At 34.6% G+C, this 3,835-nt stretch overlaps 1 protein-coding gene across 1 annotated transcript in view; it reads left to right on the top strand.

Annotated features, from left to right (window-relative positions):
- Positions 1-3,171: 3,171 nt before the first annotated feature.
- Positions 3,172-3,835, top strand: part of LOC106872519 (G-protein coupled receptor Mth) — an 11,013-nt gene continuing 10,349 nt past the window's right edge. Inside the window, exon 1 of the mRNA XM_014919540.2 lies at positions 3,172-3,347. The gene's annotated coding sequence lies outside the window, so the exon portion shown is untranslated. The remainder of the gene's footprint in view (positions 3,348-3,835) is intronic.

A 3,835-nucleotide genomic window follows, 5' to 3' on the forward strand; every position in this document is an offset into this window, starting at 1 on the left:
ATATATATATATATATATATATATATATATATATATATATATATATATTCAAAAATTAGGAAATGGTGAAGATAAAATCCAGGATACATATGTTTCATAGTTAGCGAAACCCCAGAAGTAGTTTCATAGTTAGCGGAACCTCGGAAATAGTAAATTCTCCAAACGAGGGATAGACCGCAAGCAAAGGACACATTACAATTCTGACTTGTAAAATATGCATTACATGCAGAGAAATTTGTAAATGTAGCAGGAGACTCCAGCTTTATGTTTATGGATCTTAGGACTCCTCGACATCACCATCATTATAGCCACCATCAGGAGTCACGTCTCGGCATCAGTATCCCAAGTTTATTTCAGGCAAAGGATACCTTCTTTCGAATCCCCAACGAGTTAACACGGGATATCCTAACGGCTATGTAAACTTCACGCCAATATTAAAAAAGATAGATATGTTAAGAACAGTCGCTACCCATGAATTTATTTAGAGCAGTACCTACCATTACTGCAACAACCACAACAGGTCACTTTTAGGTCACTTGACCATTAAAGTAGATTCCACAGACAGCCTCTACAACAGGGTCATACCACTCCCGTAGTCGTCTTCTTCTTCTTCTCCTTCGTTTTCTTCTCCTTCCCCTCCTTCTTCGCCTTATCTTCCCGCGACGAAATTCAAACTCGGAAAGTACTTACGGACGAAATGTTGTTAAGTAATTTGTGGGGCGTACCAACGATTCTGTTAGTATGCCACTGTAAAAGATATTCATAATAGAATACAGAACTGCAACGCTGGACAAATAGTTACACTGTCATTGAATATTATCATACTGAAAGGATAAGTCTCGAGCAAAGTTTGATATCGTCCACTCGATAGATAATGCAAAGAAGTTCGCTAGAAAATAGATCACTAATGACCAAAGAGAAAAGAATTCCTAGTCTTCGCAGAGAAACATTTCCCCAATAGCTGTAAATGTTAGAAACTATTCAATAGGCATTCTGTGAAAGCTTTCTACAGCTGTTGTTATGAAAAGAAAACATAAATGCTCACGTATGACTTTAACTCTGAGAGTCCAGATACTTGACCTCTTGACCAGAGGTGCAAGGGACTTCAAAAATAAATACGCCAACCCCCAGTCTTCTGTCATACACGTAGACATTTTTGTCTAAATCGAACACAAAGCAAGAAAGTCATATCTGGAACCCAAAGGACTGCAGTATGCCACACTAGACATAGACATTTCTAGATTTAAGATCAACATTAACAATACTCTTCATTTAACTTGTTGAAGGGACATGATCTAGATGCCATGAACAGATTTATACCACTTCCTTTTTAAAATATTTCTTCGGGGTTTCTTCTTGTAATTTTCTTTGTTGTTCTCTCTCTCTCTCTCTCTCTCTCTCTCTCTCTCTCGTAATGACTGAGTACTCGTGAGCAGACAGACACCATCTATACTTCCCTATTGTTTGAAATATTAGCATATTTAGTATGAGAGAGAGAGAGAGAGAGAGAGAGAGAGAGAGAGAGAGAAATGTATCAGCACACAGCTGGTGTACATTTTCTATTGAACAGACTGGAGCAATTTAAAATGAAATACCTTACTCAAAGTCAGACCGTGTCGTCCGGTTCAAAAATTGAACCTAAGCTCTTATGATGGCAAACCGAACACGTTAACCACCCTAACTAGACCGCGCATTTTTACATAATAAAGAAGAAATAGGCATATAAGAGTAATGAACAGTTTTGATTTTGCTCTTTTTTCTCCAGATCAAAATCGCGATGGATGCGATTCTCAAGTTACTTCAAACCTTTTCCAGTGAAACCATATGTTTTAATCAGTTATAAAATAAAGCGATGCAATGGTATGCGAACCGGGGTTTAATACCTCATCCTGTCAGCAATTTCTCTCTTTATCTCTCTCTCTCTTTCTCTTTCTCTCTCCCTTTCTCTCTCTTTCCCTCTTTCGGTTCAAAACAGATCTACTTTAAATATACACACACCGCACACACACACACACACACACACACACGCATACAGAAAGTATGTGCACAAATTTAGATGCGTGCTTCCCGTATAAAATAAGGATTAGTTAACAGAATAGTAATTGCAATCAAAAGCAAACATTATTAAAATTCTTATACATCAGGAAGTTTGTATTAAATTGCTATCATGATAAATAAGCTGAACAATTGCTGAAACCGAGTTAACACAAAAAGCCACTATTTTCTTCTAACATTGCTAGAATTAGCAGTCAAATCTTGCTCAAATTATACGTTCCAAGCTTAAATGTTGTACATAATGTCCTAAACACAAGGTTTCTTAAAATAAAAAAGAAAACGAAGAAAAATTATCATGGCTGCCATCCCTCTGATCATATCTGTATTTGATCGATGTTGATGTGTTGGATAAACAATAGCAACACCTAAACTGCATTTCTAAAGTATCTGTTATTAAACCGTATGATAACTGATGAAGTTGGATAAAATTATTTTATATATTAGTCGTAGATTCGAACTTGTCATGGGATTATTTAACATGAAAATGCACTTTTCTCTCAAACTCTCTATATCTTCCAGCCAAAGTCACTTCAATAAATAATTGGTTCATGTTTCTACTGTGTTTCCATGACGATTATCTTGATTGTTTTAAAGCAGGGACATGCGAATATTCGTCAGAACCCTTGAGTATTACAATTTTAACAAACTGCTCGTCCGATTATCAAATGTTTTTGAAATAGAGAGTTAGAACATACAATGATCAATTTAGATGAGTATTCATATTAGAAGTATTGAAAATATACAAATCTTAGGTGAATTGAATAAATATGTTAAAGCGTCCACTTTATTAAAAACACAAATTATTGAATAGTAAACTTTGTAGCATAATAAAATAAATGTGAGCATGCAGAAGGTAAATTTGATTGTCAATATTACTATTAATGTAATAGGTGTAAGTGTATCATCGTTATTATTTTATAAGAGACATACGATTAACGGGATTGTATTGAAACCAAAAGCATATAAAATAAATGAAATAGAGTAAAACCAAGACCAAATATTGCATACGTCTTCAATGAACTCTAATGACGTTATAAGCTCCCATTGGCTAAATCTTTTTTTTTTTTTTATATATTTCACTTCATTTTATTTCATACATTACTATAAAATAAATAACTTGAGGAAAAAACTTTCAGAATCAGGAATTACAATCTCAACAGCCAGAAACTGTTTACAGTCCTGGAAGATATACAATTGAAATCAGCAAGTAACATTCCAGACGTAGTTGGCGGAACAGCTTCCTTCTCCCACTTTTAGGAGTGTCATGAGGACTTGAAATATGTTCCTGTCACGTAAGTTGCCAAATCGTTTACTAATTTGTAATTGTCTGATTACAACTTGTATTTCTAACAATTTCTTCGAGGGCACAATTTAGAAACGAAGTTTTACGTTCTATAATACATACTATGTATAATATCATGTAGAGGAGACGAGGCAGATTGAGAATAAAGTTGTCGGAATACATGGTTGTTATTTGTACATTCGGCGCGTCTCTTGCTGTGTTTTGCGTTTGGAGACAAATAAAAAATACATTTTATAATATATATTTGAACCTCGATATCTGCAAAAGTTGGAGACGTTATAAGAGATTCAAGTGAAGGTTTAGGTTAATTTAATAGGTAGGCGTAAGAATATATATATATATATATATATATACACACACACACACATACGTATGTGTGTGTGCGTGTGTGCGCACGCGTGTGTGTCAGCGCTTGTGTGTGCATGAGTATGCGTGTATGTATATATATGTATATATATATATATATGTATGTATATA

This window comes from Octopus bimaculoides, chromosome 9 (assembly GCF_001194135.2).
Source record: "Octopus bimaculoides isolate UCB-OBI-ISO-001 chromosome 9, ASM119413v2, whole genome shotgun sequence".
NCBI lineage: Eukaryota > Metazoa > Mollusca > Cephalopoda > Octopoda > Octopodidae > Octopus > Octopus bimaculoides.